Genomic DNA, 24,769 nt, shown 5'->3' on the forward strand with positions numbered 1-24,769 from the left:
ATAAAAATCATCAGAGAAGCAAAATACTGGTAGCGACACTCAAGTAAACAACGAAATTTCCATAACTTATGTCAGCAAAATGGGAATATTGTACGGTGTGTGTTGAAGTTCGTATACAACATTGTTTATCTGCCTTTTGTTTGTTTGTAAGGAATGTATATACTAAAAGTTCTTCTTGCTGTCAAAAGAATATGTGTGAATAAATCATTTTAACTTATTCTTCTGTTTTTCTTTTATCTTCCTGCCATCATCCCACAGCCTTACTTTAGAAATTTGTTTTTTAGAACATTGAACAAGCGCTCCTTGTAGTGGCACACACCTCTAGGATGGGAGGCAGGGGTGGAAGGGTCACTTGAGGCCATGAGTTTAACACCAGCCTGGCCAACAAAGTGAGACCCCACATCTACAAAAGAATTTAAAAATTAGCCAAGTATCGTCATGCATACCTACAGTCTCAGCTACTCAGGAGGCTCAGGTAGGAGGATCCTTAGCCCAGGAGTTCAAGGCTGAAGCGAGCTGTGATAGCACTACTGTACTCAAGCCTGGGTGACAGGGTGAGACCCCATCTCCTAAAATAAAAATCAAAGAAAAAAATAGTTCAAGTAGCAAGTAGTATGTGGCTTACTCTGAATATTTCTAAACTAGAAATTCTCAATCTTTTGGGATCTAACATCCCTTTACATTTTTTAACTTTATTGAAGATCTCTAAGACTATTTCTTTCTGTAGATAATTATATTAAAACTAGAAAATAAGACACAAGTTCTTAAATATTATTCATCACATATTAAAGCCATTACATGTTGATATAATACAAGATTTTAAAAATATTTAATATTCATTACATATTAATAATAAAACCATTACATGTTGATATAATACTTTTTTTTTTCTTTGAGACAAAGTCTTGTTCTTTTGCCCAGGCTGGAGTGAAGTGGTGCAATCTCAGCTCATTGCAACCTCCGCCCCGCAGGTTCAAGCGATTCTCCTACCTCAGCCTCCCAAGTAGCTGGGATTACAGGGGCCCACTACCAAGTCCAGCTAATTATTGTATTTTCTTAGTAGAGAAGGAGTTTCGCCATGTTGGCAAGGCTGGTCTTGAACTCTTGACCTCAGGTGATCCACCCGCCTGGGTCTCCCTAAGTGCTGGGATTACAGGTGTGAGCCACCGCGCCCACCCCGATTAATATATGTTTTAAAACACTGATTAGTCAGGCAACAACACCGGGCAGGGGTCTCCTCATTCTCAGTGACACAAACCCCACTGCACGGCTGAGGGGTTGCAAGTGCTGCAGAGCCAAAAGGCTCTGACTTGAGATTTCATTATTTTACTTGTATTTTTATTTGTATTGTGAGACAGGTCCTGCTCTGTCACCCAGACTGGAGTGCAGCTGTGCCCTTATAGCTCACTGCAGCCTCGACCTCCTGGGCTCAAGCCATCTTCCTGCCTCAGCTCCCCAGTAGCTGGTAGTACAGTTGAGTGCCACCATGCCTGGTTCCTTTTTTAATTTTTTTGTAGAGTGAGGGGTCTTGCTATGTTGCCCAAGCTGGCCTCAAACTCCTGACCTCAAGAGATCTGCCCACTTCAGCCTCCTGAGTAGCTGAAACTACAAGTACACATCACCACGCCTAGCTACATTTATTTAATTTTGAAAAATATTTTTGTAAAGAGCAGATCTTGCTGTGTTGTCCAGGCTGGTCTTGAACACCTGCCCTTAAAAGATACTCCCACCTCTGCTTACCAAACAGCTGGGACTACAGGCATGAGCCACCGCAATGAGCCTGAAGAGATTTCTTTAATCTAGCATCCCATACTTGGTAGGATTGGGAAAGGCAGTAGTGTTTTTTAAAATTACTTAATAATTTCAGTAACAATCAAACTCAACCTTGACCCCTGCCTTCTCTCACACCCCATATCCAGTCTGTCAGGAAATCCCGTTGACTGTCTTCAACATGTACTAAAGGTCCCCACCCAGCAACTCCCTGGCCTCCTCCCCTATTTCTCCCCTCTGACCATCTCTCAACACCACCATGACCCTGGTCAGGACCACCATCATCTCCCGCCTGGATGTTGCCAAAGCTTGGCCCCCATGATTCTACCCACATCTTCCCATAGTCTTTCTCAACTCAGCAGCCAGAGAATGCTTTTAAATCAGGAGACAGAGCACGTCGTCACTCTGCTCAGAATCCTCCCGCAGTTCCCATCTGAGTCAGAGTAAAAGCCAAAGCCCCAGCAATAACCTCCCGGGGCTTATGTGATTTGTACTGATCCCCACCCAGCAACTCCCTGGCCCCCTCCCCTAATTCTCTCCCTCTCTCCGTCTGCTCCATGGGCCTCCTTCCCGAGCCTCAGACACACCTCAGACACTTTATTCTATTGTTTCTGCCTACAGTCCTCTTCCCTCAGCACCTTGACCAGCTCCTTCCCCTCCTTCAAGTCTTTACTCAATTTTCACTTAGGAGGCCACCCCTGACCATTCTATTTAACATTGCCATCTGTCCCCATGCCCACCATGCTCATTTCTTCTTTACTTTCTTCTTTTTTTCAAGATCTCACTGTCACCAAGCCTGGAGTGCAGTGGCACAATCACAGCTCACTGCAACCTCAAATTTCCAAGCTCAAGCGATCCTCCCACCTCAGCCTCCCCAGTAGCTGGGACTCCAGGTTCATGCCATCATGCCCGGCTAAATTTTTTAGTATTTTATTTTATTTTATTTTGAGACAGAGTTTCACTCTTCTTGCCCAGGCTGTAGTGTAATGGTGTGATCCCGGCTAACTACAACCTCCACCTCCCAGATTCAAGTGATTCTCCAGCCTCAGCCTTCCAAGTAGCTGGGATTACAGGTGCGTGCCACCACACCCAGCTAATTTTTGTATTTTTAGTAGAGCCGGGATTTCGCAATGTTGGCCAGGCAGGTCGCGAACTCCTGACCTCAGGTAATCTGCCCGCTTCGGCCTCCCAAAGTGCTGGAATTACAGGCGTGAGCCACCATGCCTGGCCAATTTTTTCATTTTTTGTAGAGACAAGGTCTTACTATGTTGCCCAGACTGGTCTTGAACTCCTGGCATCAAGTGATCCTCCTGCCTAAATTCCTAAAGTGCTGGGATTACCGGCATGAGCCATCATGCCTGGCTTCATGTTCATTTCTTCTTGCCGTTGCAACATAGTTTGCAGTTTCCTACATTTAGTGGCTTAAAACACCACAAAACTACCATCTTACGGTTCTAGGGGCCAGAAACCCAAACTAGGTCTATTAAGGCTAAAGTCAAGGTGTCAGCAGGGCTGCATTCCTTCTGGAGACTCTAAAGTGTTCCCTTGGCTTTTCCAGCTTCTACAAGCCACCCCCATTCCTTGGATCATGGCCCCTGGCTCCATCTTCAAAGCCAGAAGTGAAGCATCTTCAAATCTCCCTCTCTTACCTCTGCTTTCATCACCACATCTCCTGCTCCAATTCTGAATCTCCTACTCTCTTTCTTTTATAAAGACCCTTGTGATTGCTGGGCATGATGGCTCCCACCCAGAATCCCAAAACTTTGGGAGGTCAAGGCAGGAGGAACACTTGAGGCCCGAAGTTTGAAACTAGCATGAACAACATAGTGAGACCCCCACCTCTAGAAAAAAAATAAAAATAAATATTAGCCCGACATGGTGGTATGCGCCTGTAGTCCCAGCTACTTGAGAGGCTGAAGTGAGACAATCGATTTAGCTCAGGAGTTTGAGATCAGCCTGAATGACATAACTAAATCGCATCTCTACAAGGAAGAGGTGGGAGGATCACTTGAGCCCAGGAATTTGTGGCCAGCCTGGGCAACAAAAGAAGACCCCATCTGGCCAACACGGCCAACCTGGCCACCATGGTGAAACTCCAACTCTACAAAAATGAGCTGGGCATGGGTGACATGCATGTGTAGTCCTACCTACTTGGGAGGTTGAGATGGGAGGATCGCTTGATCTCAGAAGGCCAACGCTATAGTGAGCTATGATCACATCACTGCACTCCAGCCTGGATGACACAGGGAGATTCTGTCTCAAAAAAAGAAAAGAAAAGAAATATATATTTCATCTCTGTCCCTGGTTCCTGGCACAGAGCTTCTAAAGCTCTTAGAAAGACCTCAGTGATAGATGTGACAGGAACATCTTTTGTTTTAATATTTGGTCTTGGTCCCAGGTTTCTAACACAAGAGCCTCTAAGAACTTTGGGATCTCCAGCATGGTAAGAATGCATTTGGGGATGTTGTTGAGATGACTGGGTGACTGCAAGCTCCTACATTTCTTCAAGAGGAGGGCTGATTACCATGCAACCACATGGTAAGAGGCTTGGAACTTTCAGCCTCATGCACTGAACTCCAGGAGGAAGAGGGGCTGGAGACTGACTTAATCACCAACAGCCAAAGATTTTATCAATCATGCTTGCATAATAAAGCCTCCATAAACACCCTGAATGGGGTTTGCAGAGCTTTCAGGGTTGCTGGACACAGGAGATGCTGGGAGGGTCGCATGTTCAACAGAGGGCATGGGAGCTCTGTGCTCCTCCGAACTTAACTTGCCCTGGGTATCTTTCTTTTTTTTGAGACAGGATCAGCCTCTTTTGTCCAAGCTAGAGTGCAGTGGCACAATCTCAGCTTACTGTAACCTAAGCCTCCCCAGTCCCCAGCTCAAGGCATCCTCTCATCTCAGCTTCCCTAGAAGTTGGAACTCTAGGTGCACAACACCACACCGGTTATTATTATTATTTTTTAATTTTTTATAGAGACAGGTTTTCACCATGTTGCCCAGGCTGGTCTCAAACTCCTGAGTTTAAACAATCCTCCCACCTTGTCTTCCCAAAGTGCTGAGATTACAGGCATGAACCACTGCATCCAGCATGCACGTCTCTTTCATTGACTGTTTCTGAGATGTATCCTTCACAATGAACCAGTAATAGGAAATGAACTGGCCAGATGTGGTGGCTCACATCTGTAATCCCAGCACTTTCAGAGGCTGAGGTGGGAGGATCACTTGAGACCAGGAATTTGTGGCCAGCCTGGCCAACACAACAAGACCCCATCTATACAAAAAATAAAAGAAACTAGCCAGATGTGGTGTTGCAGGCATGTAGTCTCAGCTACTAGGGAGGCTGAGATGGGAAACCACTGGAGCCCAGACAATCAAGGCTGCAATGAGCTATGACTGCACCATTGCACACCAGCCTGGGCAACAAAATAAGACCCTCTCTCTCAGAAAAAAAGAAAATAAACTGTTTTTCTGAGTTCCATAAACTGTTCTAGCAAATTATTAAACCCAAGAAAACAGTTATGGGAACCCCCGATTTGTAACCGGTTGGTCAAAAGTACAGGTGACAACTTAGGACTTGCCATTGGCATCTGAAGTCAGGATGGTCTCGTGGGGCTGAGGCCCTAACTTGTAGGGTCTGTGCTAACTCCAGGTAGTGTCAGAATAAAGTCATGGGACACCCAGTTAATATCCAGAGCACTGAAGAGTTTGGTGTAGAAACTCCATACATACATTCAGTCGGAAGTGTGTGAGTAGAGACAAACATGGGCTTTTCTGTCACCTGTCTACCGCTTAACGGCATAGGAGAGGCAATACGTGGTGCTCATGAACAAAGCAAACATTAAAGTCAGACCAGACCCAACATTTGACTCAGTCTTAATATCCAGGTGAGCTTGGGCAAATCATTCATTATTCCCAAGGCTTCATCACTCCATTCATCAAATAGGGATAACTGTGGCACCTACCTGTGATTCTGTGAGAATTAATGAAATATTATGCTTGGGGTTATTGTGATCATTATACCCATTCCAAACTATTTGACAAGGACAGTGATGGATGATGACATCAAAAAATCAGAAACTGCAATGAGGTCTCTCAGGCAAAATTCCATACAAGCAAATTACTGTCTCTACAAAGCATTCCTGCCACACTTAATTCACCATTCCCTGAACAAAATATGCCATCTTTGTTGTTCAGGTCTGTACAGTGCTGGTTTCCCTTCCTGGGCAGTTTGCTCCATCCCATCCCAGCCCATTCCCCATCCCGCCACCTCCCCCTTCCCTCCCCACTCTCATACAACTCTTCCTCATCTTTCAGGACTTGGCTTCAAGGTCACCTTAACTGGAAGCTTCTCTCACTCTCCAGAAGAGCTTCCCGTTGCACTTGATGCATGCACTATCATTTGATCATTTTTGAGTTACAGTCCAAATCTTTTTGTACCTGAATAACATGTTGCCCAGTCAGTCTCTCTTCCTGGATTCAGAAGTCGTTCATGGTAGATCCAGCTGGAAGTGACAAAAAGACATCTTTTGACATAAAGGGATGACACAGACAGACATAAGTTCTTAAACGTCTTAAATGTTATGTGAAAATTAAACAGAATTCAAAGATTTGTGGGGAACACTTAGGAGGGAAAGTTACTGGGAACATCATAAAGGGTTAATTTGTATTTTATTTTATTTTTTGAGACAGTCTCATTCCGTCACCTAGGCTGGAGTGCAGTGGTGCAATCAGGCTCACTGCAGCCTTGACCACCTGGGCTCAAGTAATCTCACTTAATTTTTATTTGGTTTAAGAAAGCCTTGGTTGAGGGTGGTGGCTTATGCCTGTAATCTCAGCACTTTGGGAGGCTGAGAGAGGTCTATTACTTGAGGCCAGGAGTTTGAGATCAGCCTGGGCAATATATTAAGACCCTGCCTCTACCAAAAAACAGAGTGAATGTGTGGAAGACAATTTTTCCACAGACTGGGAGTGAGGGAATAATTTCAGGATGATTCAAGTGCATTACATACATTCTGCACTTTATTTCTATTATTACTACATAGTAATATATAATGAAATGATTCTACAACTCATTATAACGTAGACTCAGTGGGATCTCCGAGCTTGTTTTCCTGCAACTAGACTGTCCATCTGGGGTGATGGGAGACAGTAACAGAATATCAGGCATTAGATTCTCATAAGGCGTACACAACCTAGATCCCTCGCATGCACACTTCACAACAGAGTTTGTGCTCCTATGAGAATCTAATGCTGCTGCTGATCTGACAGGACATGGAGCTCAGGTGGTCATGCAAGCGATGGGAGGGGCTAGAAATACAGATGAAGTTTCCCTTCACTCGCCTGCCGCTCACCTCCAGCTCTGTGGCCCTGTGGTTGGAGACCGCTGCTCAAGTGCATTCGAAAGGATCCATCCCATGCCATTCTTCAGAGTCATCTTTACTGCTGCAGTGGTCAACCTGTAGCACCCCTAAGCTCACAGGACATATGCTTCAACTGGCATTTCACAATCAACAGTATATGGTAGCTTGAGTCATTGTGAAGTCACTTCCTGGAAATCACCAGCATCCCATATCCCATTAGCAAGGAGCTCAGCACTGCTCCTTGGATAACCAAACCTACTCCCAAATCCCATCTGTGTGAGTCTATCTCCTGGTACCCTTCCTAGCATCGACTCTGTATTTGTAGGAGTCCAATCAGGAGACACAAACCATTCAAAAGTTTAAACTAGAATGAGCAAGGTGGCTCACACCTGTAATCCCAGCACTTTAGGAGGCCAAGGTGGGTGGACTGCTTTGAGCTCAGGAGTTTGAGAACAGTCTGGGAAACATGGCGAAACCTCGTCTCTACGAAAAACACAAAAATCAGCTGGGTGTGGTGGCACTTACCTGTAATCCCAGCTACTCGGGAGGCTGAGGCAGGAGAATTGCTTGAGCCTGCCAGGTGGAGGCTGCAGTGAGCAGAGGTTGTGCCACTGTACTCCAGCCTGGGTGACAGTGCGAGACCCGGTATCAAAAAGAAAAAATGTATATATATGTAAATTTAATATAAAAAGTATTAATTTTGGCCAGGCACAATGGCTCATGCCTGTAATCCCAGCACTTTGGGAGACCAAGGCAGACAGATCACCTGAGGTCAGGAGTTCGAGACCAGCCTGACCAGCATGGAGCAACCCCATCTCTACTAAAAATACAAAATTAGCTGGGCATGGTGGCACATGCCTGTAATCCCAACTACTCGGGAGGCCGAGGCAGGAGAATCGCTTGAACCAGGCAGGTGGAGGTTGCGCTGAGCCAAGATAGCGCCATTGCACTCCAGCCTGGGCAACAAGAGTGAAACTCCATCTTGAAAAAAAGAAAAGGTATTAATTTTTACAGAGGATCAGCACAATGAGGGACACACTAGCACAAAGTAAAGACAACTCTAGAGAATACAGAACTATCAGAGGCCAGGCATTGTGGCTCATGCCTGTAATCCCAGCAATTTGGGAAGCCTAGGCAGGAGGATCACTTGAGGCCAGGAGTTGGAGACCAATCAGCACAAAATAGTGAGACTCTGTGTCTACCAAAAAAAGAAACATTAGCCAGGTGTGGTGGTGGTGCACACCCGTAGTTCCGGCTACTTGGGAGTCTGGGGTGGGAGAACCCCTTAAGCCTGGGAAGTCTGCACTACAATGAGCCAAGATTGTGCCACTGCACTCCAGCCTGGGTGACAGAGTGAGACTCTGTCTCAGAAAGAAAAAAGAAAAGAAAGTGTTAATCCCCCTGTGAGAATCTCCTCTTCTCCTGCCCTCTCTGGAACCTCACTTGTCAGTTCTTCCTCCCACTTTCCTGTATCTTTAACCTATCCCCCACTTTTAGCTCCTTCCCATCATCATTTAAATTACTCAAACTTCTTCTGTTTAAAAAACCTCTCCCTAAACTCAGTGAGAGGTCTCCTGCACACCCATTGAGCCATCTGCTCTCCCTGGTGCCTTCTCTACAGCAGCCTGAGCCATGTCTCTAATCCATGAATCTCATCATGTTACTCCCCCATTTACATCACTTCTCCTTGCCTCAGGGATTAAGTCCAAACTCCTTAACAGCCCCTGCTCTGCCCTGCCTTGCAAGGCAGCCTCACTGCTTGCCCCTCTCCATTTCATCTGCTATGGAGTCCAACTGAGCCTCATCTGCCCCTTCAATGCAAACTCTTTCTCCTCTGGGAGTCTCTGAAGTGGGTGATATCCTCTGCTTATAATATGTTTCCCCTTAAACCTCTACTCTCTTCCTAGCTAGCTTTGACTCCTCTGTCACTTGTCCGCTTTGGCATCACCTCCTCATGGAAGACTTCTTTGACTCCCCAGATTCTCAGGAGCATGGCAGGTGAGGTGCTCCTCCCAAGAATGGATGGAGATTAGGGAGTGTGTGTTATTCATGCTTAATTCACCAGTGCTTAGCTGAGTACCTGGCATAAAATAGTTACTGTGGTGGCCAAAGTAATAACCCCCACCCCCACCAATTGCTCATGTCCTATGTTACACAGCACAATTACATAGAAAGGTGGAATTAAGAGTGCAGATAAAATTAATGTTGCTCATCAGCTGACCTTAAAACAAGATTATCCTGGAGTATCTAGGAGAACCCATGTAATTACACGCATTCTTTAAAACTGGAAAAGGGAGGCAGAAGGTTAAGAACCAGAGACGGTGGGCACAATGGCTCATGCCTGTAATACCAATACTTTGGGAGGCCAGGTCAGGAAAATCCCTTGAGTGTAGGAGTTCAAGGTCAGCCGTGGCAACATACTGAGGCCCCATCTCTACAAAAAAATAAAAACGAAATTCACTGAGTGTCACGATGCTTGCATGTAGTCCCAGTTACTGGGGGGGCTGACATGGTAGGACTGCTTGAGCCTGGGAGTTTGAGGCTACAATGAGCCACGATTGGACCACTGAACTCCATCCTGAGTGACAGGGCAAGGTCCTGTTTTGAAAGAAAAAAAGGACATTGGAATCAGGGTCCTCTCCATCCTGAGGTGCCTACAAGGCATCTCTCTCTGCAAATGAGTAAACATCACCCTCCAACTCCTTACAGAGTGGAGCAGCAGGAAAACTCCTTCACCTCATTTCTGTGCTGCTTGGGAGGCCTGGACAGCCCAATAACAAGCTCCTTGCTGATGAAGCAATCAGGAAATGGCTCGAGTTGAGCTAAGGGGAATTTGGATCCTTCTTTTGGTTCTCAATAGGCAGGGTAGGGGCCAGGCATGGTGGCTCATACCTGTAATCTTTGCACTGTGGGAGGCCAAGGTGAGAGGATTGCTTGAGGCCAGGAGCTCAAGACCAGCCTGGGCAACATAGCAAGACCTGGGTGGCATACACCTGTGGTCCCTACTACTTGGTAGGATGAGGAGGGAGGATCAATCACTTGATCCCAGGAGTTTCAGGCTGCAGTGAGCCATGATCACACTACTGCCCTTCAGCCTGGGTGACAGAGCCAGACCATGTCACAAAAAGTTAGAAAGAAAAAAAAAGAGAGAGGGAGAGAGACTATACACAGGCACCACCACATTTGGCTAATTTTTAAATATTCTGTAGAGACAAGGTCTTGCTAGGTTGCCCAGGCTAGTCTAAAACTCCTGGCGTCAGGTTGGGCATGGTGGCTCATGCTTGTAATCCCAGCACTTTGGGAGGCTGAGGCAGGCAAATCACCTGAAGTCTGGAGTTCAAGACCATCCTGGCCAACATGGTGAAACTCTGACTCTATCAAAAATACAGAAATTAGCTGGGCAGTAGTGGCGTGTACCTGTAGTCTCAGCTACTCGGGAGGCTGAGGCAGGAGAATCACTTGAACCTGGGAGGCGGAGGTTGCAGTGGACCCCATCACTGCACTCTACCCTGGGTGACAGAGTGAGACTCTGTCAAAAACAACAACAACAACAACAACAACAAAAACTCCTGGCATCAAGACATCTTCCTGTCAGCCTCCCAATGCCCTGGGATTATACTGTTTCCTATAATTGAAGACACTTGTTCTCATACTGCTTTAAGGTATAAAGGAAAAAAAAACCACAGATAATGGCAAATGTTGGTGAAGGCCGGGCATGGTGGCAGCCTGTAATTCCAGAACTTAGGGAGGCTGAGGTGGGCAGATCACTTGAGACCAGGAGTATGAGATCAGCCTGGGCAACATGGTAAAATCCCATCACTACAGAATAAAATATAAAAATTAGCCAGGCATGGTGGCATACACCTGCAATTTTCAGCTACTCAGGAGGCTGAGATGAGAGAATCACTTGTGCCTGGGAGGTCAAGGCTGCAGTGAACTGTGATGGCATCATTGCACTGCAGCCTGAGAGACAGAGCAAGCCCCTATCTAGAAAAAAAAAAAAAAATGTCAGTGAAGATGTGGAGGAATTGGAACCCACATATATTACTGGTGGGAACATAAAATCGTGTAACCATTTTGTTTGGGTATTTCTTTTCTTGTCATTTTAATTGGATTTTTTAAAAATCAAGACAGGGTTTCACTATCTTGCCCAGGCTGGTCTTGAATTCATGGGCTCAAGCCATCCTCCTAGCTGAGCCTCCTGAGTAGCTGGGATTACAGGTGTGAGCCATTGCACCCAACTGGTGTAGCCACTTTAGAAAACAGTCTGGCAGTTTCTCAAAAGACTAAATGTACAGTCATCCTATAATGCAACAATTTCACTCCTAGGCATATATCCCAGAAAAATAAAAATATATGTCCACACAAAAACTTGTACAACAATCTTCATAGCAGCATTATTCATAATGACCAATACATGGAATACATGGAAACAACCCAAATATCCACCAACTGATGAACAGATAAACAAAATGCAGTGTGTCTCTACCATGGAATGCTGCCATAGAAGGAATGCAATATCGATACACACTATGACATAAAGGAACTTTGAAAACACTGTGCTAAGAGGGAAAAAAAGCCACAAAAGATCACATATTGTACAATTCTATTTGTCCAGATTAGGCAAATCTATAGTGACAAAAAAATTAATCAATGGTTGCCTAAGGCTGGGGGCGAAGGTAGGTGGGGAGAGTAGGAGGTAGTGGCTAAGGGGTATGGATTTCTCTATAGGGTAATGAAACGTTCTAAAAGTGACTGTGGTGATTGATGCACAGCTCTGTGAATATTCTAAAACCTACTGAATTGCAGATTTCAATAAATAAAGTGAATGGTATGTGAATCATATTTTAATAAAGCTATTATTTAAAATAATGATAATAGGGGGCTGGGCACAGGTGGTCATGCCTGCCTGTAATCCCAGCACTTTGGGAGGCTGAGGCAGGAGGATCACTTGAGGTCAGGAGTTTTGAGCCCAGTCTGAGCAACCTGGCAAGATCCCGTCTCTATGATAAAAAATGAAAACATTAGCTGGACATGGTGGCACATGTCTGTAGTCCCAGCTACTTGGGAGACTGAAGTGAGAAAACTGCTTGAGCCCAGGAGTTTGAGGCCACAGTGAACCATGATCATGTCACTGTACTGTAGCCTGAGCAACAGAGCAAGACCCTGTCTCTGAAAAGGAAAGAAAACAAATGCAAGTTTTTATCACTTTGTGAGTGTAGCCAAGTTGGAGGAGAAATAGACAATAGTAAAAGAGCACTGAATAACGAGGGTGAGTGGCTGGTTAGGCTCAGTTGCTAGCTAAATGGCTACTAAAAAATTCATTAATAAAGTTACAGCTCTGGGGACAGTCATGTAGTCAAAGAATAAATGCTAAATTCATTACAAATGCCCATGGTCCTTCTTTACATGCCTTCTAGTGAAAAATTCCTAAGTGCCTAAATAGCAAGTCTCCAATGATAGCAGCTGTTTATTAAAGACTACAAAAAAGAAATGGAGGCCAGGTGTGATTGCTCACATCTGTACTCCTTGCATTTTGGGAGGCTGAGGCAGGCAGATTGCCTGAGGTCAGGAGCTCCAGAGGAGCCTGGCCAATATGGTGAAACCCCATCACTACTAAAAATACAAAAATTAGCTGGGTGTGGTGGCGGGCACCTGTAATCCCAGCTACTCGGGAGGCTGAGGCAGGAGAATTGCTTGAACCCAGAAGGTGAAGGTTGCAGTGAGCCAAAATCGTACCATTGCACTCCAGCCTGGGTGACAAGAGAAAGACTCTATCTTAAAAAAAAAAAAAAAGAAAAAAAAGAAACGGCATCTTCTTCAAGAATTACATTGTGTTTCATGATAAGCTCTAATTTTGCATTTGTTCAAGTATTGATGAGATTTAGCCAATATGACACCCAACTTGGATAAAATGCAAACAACACAATTTCATTTTCTCATTAACAAAACTGATTAGGTAGTCTAATATCAACTCTGATCTTATTAAAAACTGATCAGATTTTAAAAATTACAGAATTATGGAGCCAATAAGATGTTACAAGCTGTTCCAAGGGGAATTCCAAAATCCACACATATCTGAGACCATCAAGTATGATGAAATATATTTGATTACTATATTGAAAAATAAACTGATTACAAAGCCGACAATTGGACAGGGGTCTCCTCATCCACAGCCACACAAACCCGATCATGCAGCTATGTGGTTACAAGGCCTACATAGCCTAGAAGGGACTGGTCTGACTTGAGATTTCATGTGTATTTGTATTTTGAGACAGGGTCCCACTCTGTCACCCAGGATGGAGTGCAGTTGTATAATCATAGCTCACTGCAACCTTGACCAACTGGGCTCAAGAGATGCTCCTGCCTCAGCTGCCCCCATACCTGGGAATACAGGCAAGTACCACCATGTCAGGCTTTTTTTTCATTTTTGTAGAGAGAGAAGTCTTGCTATGTTGCCCAAGCTGGCCTCAAACTCCTAGAATCAAGAGATCTGCCCATCTCAGCCACATGAGTAACTGGGGCCATAGGTACATACCATCATGTCTGGCTATATTTTTTTTTTTAATTTTTTTTTTGTTTTTTTAGAGAGGAGGTCTTGCTATGTTGCCCAGGCTGCTCTCAAACTCATGGCCTTAAAACATACTCCCATCTCTGCCTCTCAAACTGTTGGAACTATAGGTGTGAGCCACTGCACCTGGCCTGACTTGAGATTTCTTTTATCTAGCATCCTTTACTTGGTAGGATTGGGAAAGGCAGTAGTGTTTTTTAAAATTACTTAATAATTCAATTAGAATCAAACTCAACCTTGACCACTGCCTTCTCTCACAGCTCACATCCAGTCTGTCAGGAAATCCTACTGACTGACTTCAACATGTATCCATGCTCTGACCATCTCTCACCACCACCATGAACCCGGTCAGGATCACTATCATCTCCCACCGGGATGTTGCCACAGCTTGGCCCCCACGCTTCTACCCAAATCTTCCCATAGTCTTTCTCAACTTGGCAGCCAGGTCGTGCTTTTAAATCAGGAGACAGACCATGTCGCCTCTCTGCTCAGAAGCCCTCGGTGGTTCCCATTTTAGTCATAGTAAAAGCCAAAGCCCCAGCAATAGCATCCCAGGGCTTACACGATCTGTACCAATCCCAGCCCAGTAACTCCCTGGCCTCCTTGCTGACTTTGCTCCCTCTATCTCTTTGCTCCACTGGCCTCCTTCCAGAGCCGCAGACACACCAGAGAGTTTCCTACTTTATCCAACAGGATAAAGATCCTGTTGACTCAGCCTACAATGCTCTTCCCTCAGCACCTTGGCCAGCTCCATCACCTGCTTCAAACTTTTGCTCAATATTCACTTATGAGGCCAACCCTGACCACTCTACTTAACATTGTCATCTGTCCCCATTCCCACCATGCTCATTTCTTTCTTTCTTTTTGAAACAAGGTCTTGCTTTATTGCCCAGGCTGGAGTACACTGGTGCAATCACAGCTCACAGCAACTTCAAACTCCCAGGCTTAAACAATCCTCCCGCCTCAGCCTCCCTAGGAACTGAGACTACAGCTGCATGCCACAACACCTGGCTTTTTTTTTTTTTTTTTTCTGAGATGGAGTTTCGGTCGCCCAGGCTGAAGTGTAAGGGTGCGATGTCGGCTCACTGCAATGTCTGCCTTTTGGGTTCAAGTGATTCTCTGCCTCAGCCTCCTGAGTAGCTGGGATTACAGGCACCCACCACCACACCTGGCTAATGTTTGTATTTTTAGTAGAGATGGGGTTTCACCATCTTGGCTAGGCTGGTCTTGAACTTCTGACCTTGTGATCCACCCTCCTCAGCCTCCCAAAGTGCTGGGATTACAAATGTGAGCCACTGAGCCTGGCCTTTTAAAAAAAATTTTTTTAGACATGAGGTCTCATTATGTTGCCCAGGCTGGTCTTAAGCTCCTGGGCTTAAGCGATCCTCCTACCTCAGCCTCCTAAAATTCTGGGATTACAGGCATCAGCAACTGTAACATGAGGTCCCAGCTTCACGTTCATTTTTGGTTGTTGCTACAACAAAGTACCCTACATTTAGTGGCTTCAAACACCACAAATCTACCATCTTACAGTTCTGGGGGCCAGAAGCCCAACTAGGTCTATTAAGGCTAAAGTCAAGGTGTCAGAGGGGCTGCATTCCTTCTGGGGGAGGCTCTAGACAGAATGTGCTCCTTTGCCTTTTCCAGCTTCTAGAAGCCACCCCCATTCCTTGACTTACCTCGTGACTCCATATTCAAGGCCAGAAGTACAGCATCTTCAAATCTCCCTCTCTGACCTATTCTTCCATTATCACATCACTTTCTCTAATTCTGACTCTCCTACCTCCTTCTCTTATAAAGATCCTTGTGATTGGTAGGTATGGGGGCTCCCATCTGTAATCCCAACATTTTGGGAGGCCAAAGAGGAAGGATTGCTTGAGGCCAAGAGTTAGAGATCAGCCTGGGGAAAATAGGAAGACCCTGTCTTTACAAAATTAAAATTAAAATCAGCTGGACATGGTGATGCACGCCTGTAGTTCCAGCTACTGGAGAGGCTAAGGTGGGAGGATTGCTTTAGCCTAGGAGGTCAAGGCTGCAGTGAGCTATGATCACATCACTGCACTCCAGCCTCAGTAGCAGAGTGAGACTCTGTCTCAAATATAAGAAAAGAAATATACATTTGGTCTCTGCCCCTGGTTCCTGGCACAGAGCTTCCAAAGCTCTTAAAAAGCCCTTTGTGACAGAGGTAATAGGAGCATTTTCTGTTTTGATATTTAGTCTTAGTCCCAGGTTCCTGACACAAGGGCCTCTAAGGTCTTTCAGATCTGCAGCATGGTAAGAATGCATGTGGGATGCTGTTGAGCTAACAGGGTGGCTGCAAGCTCCTAGACTGCTTCAGGAGGAGGGCTAGCTGCCAGAGAAAGCAACCGCATTTTTTTTTAAATGGAGTTTGGCTCTTGTAGCCCAAGCTGGAGTGCAATGGCACAATCTCAGCTCACTGCAACCTCCACCTCCCGGGTTATAGCAATTCTCCTGCCTCGGCCTCCCGAGTAGCTGGAATTATAGGGATGTGCCACAACTTCTAGCTAATTGTTGTTATTTTTAGTAGAAATGGGGTTTCACCATGTTGGTCAGGATGGTCTCAGACTCCTGACCTCAAGTGGTCCATGTGCTTCAGCCTTCCAAACTGCTAGGATTACAGGAGTGAGCCACCGCACCTGGCCCCAACCACATTTTTTGAGGCTTGGAACTTTCAGCCTCACCTGCTGAACTCCAGGAGGCAAAAGGAACTGGAAATTGACTTAACTACCAATGGCCAATGATTTTATCAATCATGCCTCCATAAAAACCCAAACAGCAGGGTTTGGAGAGCTTCTGTGTTGCTAAACACAAGGAGGTCCTGGGAGGGTAGTGTGCCCAACAGAGAGCATGGAAGCTCTGTGCCCCTCTCCACTTACCTTGTCCTGTGCATCTCTTTCATTGGCTGTTCCTGAGATGGAGCCATTACATTGGGCCAGTAATAGAAAATAAGGTGGCCAGATGCGCTGGCTCATGCCTGTAATCCCAGCACTTTGGGAAGCAGAGGTGGGTGGAATCACTTGAGCCTAGGAATTTGAGACCAGCCTGGGCAACATAAGAAGACCCCATCTATACAAAAAATAAAAGAAATTAGCCAGATGTGGTGGTGGGAACCCTATAATTCCAGCTATGTGAGAGGCTGAAGCAGGAGAATCACTTGAGCCCTGGAGGTTGAGGCTTCAGTGGGCTATGATTGCACCACTGCACACCAGCCTGGACAACAGAGCGAGGCCTTGTCTCTTAAAAAGAAAAGAAAAAAACCTGTTTATCTAAGTTCTGTGAGTTGTTCTAGTAAATAATTAAACTCAAGAAGAAGGTCATGGGAAACCCTGATTTCTAACTGGTTGGTCAAAATACAGGTGACAACCTAGGACTTGCAACTGGCATCTGAAGTGAGGGTGGTCTTGTGGGACTGAGCCCCTAACCTGTGGGTTCTGCGCTAACTCTAGGTAGTGTCAGAATGCAATTGCGGGATACGCGGTTGGTATCCAGAGAGTTGGAGAATTGGTGTAGAAACTCCGCACATACATTTGGTCAGAAGTCTGTGAGTAGAGAGAAACATGTTGCGGGAAGTCAGGGACCCCGAATGGAGGGACCTGCTGAAGCCACGGATGAGGAACATAAATTGTGAAGATTTCATGGACATTTATTAGTTCCCCAAATTAATAATTCTATAATTTCTTACGCCTGTCTTTACTGCAATCTCTGAAGATAAATTGTGAAGATTTCATGGACACTTATCACTTCCCCAATCAATAACCTTGTGATTTCCTATGCCTGTCTTTACTTTAATCTCTTAATCTGGTCATCTTCGTAAGCTGAGGATGAATGTCCCTGCAGGACCCTGTGATAATTGCATTAACTGCACAAGTTGTTTAAACAATATGAAACCTGGGCACCTTGAAAAAAGAACAGGATAACAGCAATTTCAGGGAACAAGGGAGATAACCTTAAACTCTGGCTGCCTGTGGGCCCGGTGGAACAGAGCCATATTTCTCTTCTTTCAAAAGCAAATAGGAGAAATATTGCTGAATTCTTTTTCTCAGGAAAGAACATCCCTGAGAAAGAGAATGCATCCCTAAGGGGAGGCCTCTGAAATGGCCGCTTTGGGGACGGCTGTCTTTTACAGTCATAGATAAGGGATGAAATAAGCCCCGGGCTCCTGTGGCACTCCCAGACTTATCAAGATGAGGAAATTCCCGCCTAATAAATTTTGGTCAGATGGGTTGTCTGCTCTCAAACCCTTTCTCCTGATAAGATGTTATCAATGACAATGCGTGCCCGAAACTTGATTAGCAATTTTAATTTTGCCCCGTCCTGTGGTCCTGTGATCTTGCCCTGCCTCCATTTGCCTTGTGATATTTTATTACCTTGTGAAGCATGTGATCTCTGTGACCCACACCCTATTCGTACACTCCCTCCCCTTTTGAAAATCACTAATAAAAACTTGTTGGTTTTGCAGCTTGGGGGGCATGACGGAACCTGCCGACATGTGATGTCTCCCCTGGACACCCAGCTTTAAAATTTCTCTCTTTTGTACTCTTTCCCTTTATTTCTCAGACCGGCTGACACTCAGGGAAAATAGAAAAGAACCTACATGAAATATCAGGGGTGAATTTCCCCCGATATCACACGGGCTCTTCTCTCACCTGTCTACCTGCTTAACTGCATAGGAGAGGCAATGGATGGTGCTCATGAACAAGGCAAGCATTAAAGTCAGACCAGACTAACATTTGACTCAGTCTTAATATTCAGGTGAGCTTGGGCAAATCGCTCATTAACCCCAAGTCTTCATCATTTTGTGCATATAATGGGGATAACTGTGGCACCCACCTGTTTTTGTGAGAATCAATGAAATATTATGCTTGATGTTATTGTGATCATGATACTATCTGACAAGGGCAGTGATGCATGATAACATCAAAAAATTAGAAACTGTAATGAGGTCTCTTGGGCAAAATTCCATACAAGCAAATGACCGTCTCTCCAAAGCATTCCTGCCACACTTAATTCACCATTCCCTGAACAAAATGTGCCATCTTCATTGTTCAGGTCTGTATAGTGCTGGTTTCCCTGCCTGGGCAGCTCACTCCATCCCATCCCAGCACAATCCCCATCCCTCCAACTCCCCTTTCCCTCCCCACTCTCATACAACTCTTCCTCATCTTACAGGACTTGGCTTCAATGTCACCTTAACTGGAAGCTTCTCTCCCTCTCCAGAAGAGCTTCCCATTGCACTTGATGTATGCACTATTATTTGATGATTTTTGAGTTACAGTCCAAGTCTTTTTGTACCTGAATAACATGTTGCCCAGTCAGTCTCTCTTCCTGGATTCAGAAGTCTTTCATGGTAGGTCCAGCTAGAAGTGACAAAAAGACATTCTAAAAAAAAAAAAAAAAAAAAGAGGGATGACACAGACATCAGCACTTAAAAGTTTTAAATGGTATGTGGAAAACAAAATTTAAGGGCTTCTAGGAGAAACGTAGGAGGGAAGGTGTTACTGGGAAATATGATAGAAGATTAATTTTTATTTTATTTTATTTTTAGAGAAAGGGTCTTGCTCTATCACCTAGGCTGGACTGCAGTGGTGCAATCACAGTTAACTGCAGCCTCAACCTCCAGGGCTTGAGCAATATTCCCATCTAATTTTTATTTTGTTTAAGAAATGCAGTCTTGCTCTTAGCAAAGCTAAAGTGCAATGGTGTGATCATAGCTTACTGCAGCCTCAACCTTCTAGACTCAAGTGATCCTCCAGTCTTAGCCTCCCCAGTAGCTGGGACTACAGGTGTGCACTGTAACGTGTAGCTCATTTTTTTTTTTTTTTTAATTTTTAGTAGAGACAAAGTGTCGCTATGTTGACCAGGTTGGTGGTGATCTCCCACACTCAGGCAGTTCTCTCACCTCAGCCTTCCAAAGTGCTTGGATTACAGGTATGAGCTGCCACACCCGGCTGAGGGGGTTTTTAATTATATAAAGAGCTCAAAGCAAATATCAGAAGGAGCCTAAATGCCTCCAGCAGTTGACTGGTACTGGTAAATTGTGATACATCCATATAATAAAATATTATGCAACCATGGAAAGGATTAAGATAGATCAATAGGTATTGGCACAAATGTCCACAAAATATGAAAATGTGAAGTGATGTTCAATCACCATGTACGTATCTTGAAGGATATGGCCCATTTTCTCAATAGCAATTATTTCCTGAGATAAGATTATGGGTCTAAAGAGTGAAGGAAATTTTTCACTTATTTAAAAGTATTTACTATTTTTATAATTTAATAAAAGATTAAACAGATCATTGAATTAGTAAAAGACAAAGTAACTCTATAAATAAATGGAAAAGACACAGATACCCCAGGCATGGTGGCTCATGCTTATAATAGCAGTACTTTGGGAGGGGGTGGTGGGGGGATTGCTTGAGGCCAGGAGTTCCAGACCAGCCTAAGAAACAAAGCAAGACCTCGTCTCTAGTAAAAATAAAAAAATAAAAATAATTGGCCAGGCATAGTGGCATGTACCTATAGTCCCAACTACTGAGGTGGAAGGATCACCTGAGCCTAGGAGGTCAAGGCTGCAGTGAGTTGAGACTGTGCCACTACACTCAGGCCTAGGAGACAGAGTGAGACTTCATCTCAAAAAAAAAGGACAATAAAGAAATAAAGCTAATAAGCTAACATAAGAAAAGATAAAATATGTGACAAATAGGCTGGGCGCATGGCTCACAGCTGTAATCAAGCACTTTGGGAGGCTGAGGCAGGTAGATCACGAGGTCAGGAGTTCGAGACCAGCCTGATCAACATGGTGAAACCCCGTTTCTACTAAAAATACAAAAATTAGCTGGGCATGGTGGCATGTGCCTGTAATCCCAGCTACTCAGGAGGCTGAGGCAGGAGAATCACTTGAACCTGGGAGGCAGAGGTTGCAGTGAGCCGAGATCACACCACTGCACTCCAGCCTGGTCGACAGAGCGAGACTGTGTCTCAATAAAAAAAAAAAAAAAAAAAGGGTGACAAAGTAAAAGTAATAATATGAGGTCTTTCATTTATCACACAGAAAATAACTTGTTAAATTATAATACCTGTGTGGGCGAAGGTGCAGTGAAATGGCCATTTTCTTGTAGTATTAGTGGTGTTTAAAATGTATATAAGCCTTCCAGGATAAAGCTTGGAAATTTTTTTTAAATCATACAGACAGTGACTCATTATACTGCCTCCTCCAACTCCTGGCCTCAAGCAATCCTCCCATCTCAGCCTTCCAAAGTGCTGGAATTACAGGCTGACAGCCACCATGCCTGAAAGCTTTGCAATTTACATCAAGGGTAATAAGAAGCTCATGCCCTGTGACTCGCAGTAATCTCACTTCTGGAAATTTCATCTTTGGATATAATTCAACCTAAACAAAAGGTCATATGCACAAACACAGTGAAAATCTGGGAGTAATTTTTTTCTTTTTTTAAAAAATATGGAATGCTTCACAAATTTGCATGTCATTCTTTCACAGAGGCCATGCCAATCTCTCTATTGTTCCAACTTAAGTATGTGTGCTACTGAGGCAAGCATGAGTAATTTAAGATAGAGTGGTTAAGTGAAATAAGGAAGAATTATGGAGAATTTAAAAATCTATGCTATTTATAGGCACCTAGTAACAGCTCAGTAAATATTAGCTGCTATTATTATTTTTATGGTAATTTCACTAAATTAAAAATTGTCATTAAAAATTACCATTGTCATGGAACATAATGTCTCCTACAGTATAATTGTAAAAACAGATACAATTAGTCCCTTGGTATATGGGGGGATTAGTTCCAGCTCTCCCATTTCTGTGTATACCAAAATCCACGCATACTCAAGTTTTCAAAGTCAGTCCTGTGGAATCCACATATAACACAAATGGGAAAATTAGTGAGGTGTGGTGACAAGCACCTGCAGTCTCAGCTACTTGTGAGGCTGAGGCAGGAGGATTGCTTGATCCCAGGAGGTTGAGGCTGCAGTGAGCCATAATTGCACCACCGCACTCCAGTCTGGGCAACAGAGTGAGACAGAAGGTTGACTTTTTAATAGAATTTTTCTGTTCACTTGAAGATATGGTCAGGATTGTGGCATATGAAAATTCTTCATAAAATAACTATCTAATTCAATTAATGCTGGAATTGGGAACAGCAGAAGTGTCATCTCAGAGCTACTCACAATGAAAGGTGATGTCTGGGGCTCAGGTGTGTTGAGGTCCCCATGCCTGGACTATGGGTGCTGAGTGGGATTTACTTGTCCATCATTTTCTATATTCCAGCACTGGGAAACTAGGGTTTATCCATCTTGATAAGATGTCATTTAAATTCCACTTCACAAGAACCACAAATGGAAGAAAGGTCATGAAACCACAGGACAGTACTTGTTCTCAAGGGAATCTTCAGCTTAGGTGGCTCTGTAAAAGAGAAATTACATTGTTGAAAAATCGTTGCAGGTCAGGTGAGGTGGCTCATACCTATAATCCCAGCCCACTGGGAGACTAAGGCAGGAGGATCCCGTGAGGCCAGGAGTTCAAGACCAGCCTGAGCAACACAGTGAAACCTCATCTCTACAAAAAATTAGAAAATGAACTGGGTGCGGTAAAACATTTGTATAGTCCCAGCTACTCTGGAGGCTGAAATAGGAGGATCGCTTGAGCCCAGGAAGTGGAAGCTGCAGTGAGATCTGATCTCACCACTGCACTCCAGCCTGGGTGACACAGTGAGACCCTGTCTCAAGACAGACACACAAACACACACACACACACACACACACACACACACCCCTAATCTCAGTCTGTCCAGCCTTGACTAATCAAAAGGGCCTTCTGGGTTACAGAAGACGTATGCTCTTTTGTAGGATAGGGAGAAACCAGCAAGCTTGTTCACAGACTTTTCCTCATCCTCTGCTTAGTTTTCCAAGAACCCTCACAGTGGAAATGGAGTCTCTGGGAAAACGACCTAAATCTTTGGGTTACCAGGGGAGAAATATGCCTCCTTTGTCAATTAATAAATGGAACACCTGCCTTAAAATCCAGGGAGTTCTGCTAGAATGAATCACTCCCTAAGACCCTGACCTATGCATGGAACATGAAAAACTGAAGTTTAACTGGGCACGGTGGATCACATCTGTAATCCCAACACTTTGGGAGGCTGAGGCAGGTGGATCACCTGAGGTCAAAAGTTCTAGACCAGCCTGGCCGACATGGTGAAACCCCATCTCTACTAAAAATACAAAAATTAGTTGAGCATGGTGGTGGACGCCTGTAATCCCAGCTACTCGGGAGGCTGAGGCAGGAAAATCGCTTGAACCTGGAAGGTGGAGGTTGCAGTTACTTCTAGAAGAATTTCCATTAGCCCTTTGAAATCCTCAACATTCATGAAGGCCAAAGAGTTTTCACCTAATTTAATCTGATGGGTATGTGACCAAAGTCTTTCTAGGGAATACAGACTCCCAAACCGTTCAGCTGGGAAGTGAAGATAGAATTTATTACTCAAAATCAAAGGGAAATGAAAAGAGGCCAACATAGAATTGTCATTATTCTTTCTTGGTGGGGAATGGATTCCAGAGTCATTCTGTGACCTTTACATGACCTCCTTATTAGCATCTAAAAGCTTCCAGTGTAGGATGCAGCCAGCTAGGTTCTCTTCTAATGTAATAAAATTTGCTTCAGCAAATCTTATGCAGAGCCATCTCCAGACTCCAGAAATAATAGGCTATAAATTACTGGATCTCCCATTTGATATAATGAAGTATAAGCACGGTCCTGAATGACTCCTCTACATACTGCTCTGGGTGGCTTGAAGTGAATTTGATACAAGAACTGGAGCGAGCGCAAAGCAGAGCTAGATCTAGGATTAATGTGCTTGGGCCCAGCTCTTCACTACTCACCTATGAGTCCAGTTCCAGAACCCAAGTAGAGGGTGGGGAAACAAGGCTTCTAACTTTTTTCCCTAATGTCTGCATCTCTTTCACATTTCTTATCTCCTTGCAAAGAAACTAAACAGGCTCAACTGAAATAACTAAATGATTAAACCCTATACAGAGAATCTCCAAAGACTGACAAAACATCATTCAAGACTGTTACACAGACAACCTTGAGGATGACTTGATGTATCAATACCATATTTGGGATCATTCCAAATTCCCATCAAGGATCTGCCTATATCAACACAGGAGCCAAGGACCAACCATTCAAATGGGCCCTGCTGCCAAGCCTTTTTTTTTTTTTTTTACAATGCCATCTCTTCATGTTGTTCCATTTAACAAAACTGCAGCCTTTCATCTATCCTTAAGTCCCTCGGCCAATGGTACAGAGCCAGAGTATGCTACTCCCTAGCAGGAAATCAACAGGATGACCTACTAAATACCATTCAGAAGATGCTAAGACCCATGAATTGCAACAAGAAAGAAAAGACGGAGAATTAGTCAGATAGGTACATGCTGTGCCAAAAATGCACTGCAGCCCCCACCCAATTCTGCCTAATCCTAGCTGGGCTGACACCAACCTGATGAGACAGGCCTATAAGATCTCAAACTAAAACAGAAACTCCTGAACTGGGTTCTTTCGAACCCAGGAAGCAGCAGTAAATCATTAAAGAACAGATAAGTTCTTAAGGTGAGGGAGAGTTTCAGATAAATGGAATGCTGGTAGAACACAGGGCCCAAAGGAGCAAAAGTTAACCTAAGCCCAGGTAGAACCTTGTTTACTAGAGTATTAGGCATGGGTTGGGGCAACTATTCTAACCAGAGAAACTGGCTTCAGTGAGGGCAATTTGGCAATCCAAGGTATAGCATGCATAGGGCTGGCAAAATTCAGGGTGACTGAAGCAAAAGCTTCAGAACCAGAAAGACCACATCTGGGGGTAGAGCACAAAACTCTCAAGAGATGAATCTTTGTAAGAGTGAGGCAGAACTATATAGCAGTTTTAGGAGACCTGTTGGTGCCCAGCAAGAGCTCCAAACGGGCTATATGCAGGGATGCAGGCTGTAGTCTCAGGAGAGGAGGTTCACAAAAGTCATTCAGTCCAAGACC

General features: G+C 44.4%; 1 long non-coding RNA gene and 1 other non-coding gene across 6 annotated transcripts in view; both read right to left on the reverse strand.

The window, feature by feature from the left end:
- The window catches only part of LOC134761280 (uncharacterized), a 35,279-nt gene that overhangs the window by 2,606 nt on the left and 7,904 nt on the right, over positions 1 to 24,769 (reverse strand). For 3 of the 5 annotated variants that reach the window (XR_010139717.1, XR_010139716.1, XR_010139715.1), the window contains exons 3-8: positions 21,916 to 22,150; positions 19,021 to 19,107; positions 16,605 to 16,794; positions 7,128 to 7,324; positions 6,214 to 6,278; positions 447 to 569 (exon numbers count right to left, since the gene is read on the reverse strand). This is a non-coding gene — a long non-coding RNA (uncharacterized LOC134761280). Of the gene's footprint in view, positions 1 to 446; positions 570 to 3,925; positions 4,024 to 6,213; positions 6,279 to 7,127; positions 7,325 to 7,708; positions 9,571 to 16,604; positions 16,795 to 19,020; positions 19,108 to 21,915; positions 22,151 to 24,769 lie in introns of those variants that run through there. The other 2 variants (XR_010139718.1, XR_010139714.1) reach the window with 2 other exon arrangements.
- Positions 21,185 to 21,288, reverse strand: LOC134761363 (U6 spliceosomal RNA). The gene has a single exon (XR_010139889.1). It is a non-coding gene; the product is annotated as a U6 spliceosomal RNA (small nuclear RNA).

This window comes from Pongo abelii, chromosome 3 (assembly GCF_028885655.2).
Source record: "Pongo abelii isolate AG06213 chromosome 3, NHGRI_mPonAbe1-v2.0_pri, whole genome shotgun sequence".
Taxonomy (NCBI): domain Eukaryota; kingdom Metazoa; phylum Chordata; class Mammalia; order Primates; family Hominidae; genus Pongo; species Pongo abelii.